The 721-nt window shown below is 36.2% G+C and overlaps 1 pseudogene; it reads left to right on the forward strand.

The window, feature by feature from the left end:
• Window positions 1–315: 315 nt before the first annotated feature.
• Window positions 316–721, forward strand: part of LOC102251054 — a 2,812-nt pseudogene continuing 2,406 nt past the window's right edge.

A 721-nucleotide genomic window follows, 5' to 3' on the forward strand; every position in this document is an offset into this window, starting at 1 on the left:
TATGAGGTCATACGCTGAAATAGTGACATTATAAGATGATAGAGCCTTGGTCAGCCTGGGTCTGTTAATAACTACATTTTACAGGGCCTTATGCTTTTTGGACATCTAGTATTAGCAAGTAATAAATCAGCGCTGTGTTAAGCCACTGATATCTCAGAGTAAATTTATTAACACAGTGGAATCTATCTAATTAATGCAGAATTCCTTCCAGGTTATGTTATGTTACTGTGTTGCTATAATAAAAACTTAACATATGTCACTGGCCTAGTGGTCACATAGCAGAAAGCAAGGAAACTGATATCAGAGGCTAAAAACATGGTCATCCTTATTCTTCATTGGCAAAATATTTGGTAAGTAGTTACATGAAGTAATTTGGAAAGCAAACAACTGAGTACTGCACAGGGAGCTCTAAGAGAAGAGGTTGGGGAAAAATTGTGTGTATGTTGGTTATTTTTCATTGAGTCTGGCATGCAAATACCAGAAAAAAAGATAATAATATCAGGAAAGAATTTACTGATTATAAGAAGATATGAAAGATAAAATAGAATGTCCCAAAATTCAGGGCCCTATCTACACTAATAAAAGAGAAACATGGTAATTAGCGTACGACTGCTACCCTTTTCATTGGCTAATCAGTGAGTATATGCAAATTAACTGACAAACAAGATGGCGGCTAATTTGCATATGTCTGCTCCAAGCCACAGACTGAGGCTTTAGGCCT

The sequence above is a fragment of the Myotis brandtii genome, unplaced genomic scaffold (genome assembly GCF_000412655.1).
Source record: "Myotis brandtii unplaced genomic scaffold, ASM41265v1 scaffold5, whole genome shotgun sequence".
Lineage (NCBI taxonomy): Eukaryota > Metazoa > Chordata > Mammalia > Chiroptera > Vespertilionidae > Myotis > Myotis brandtii.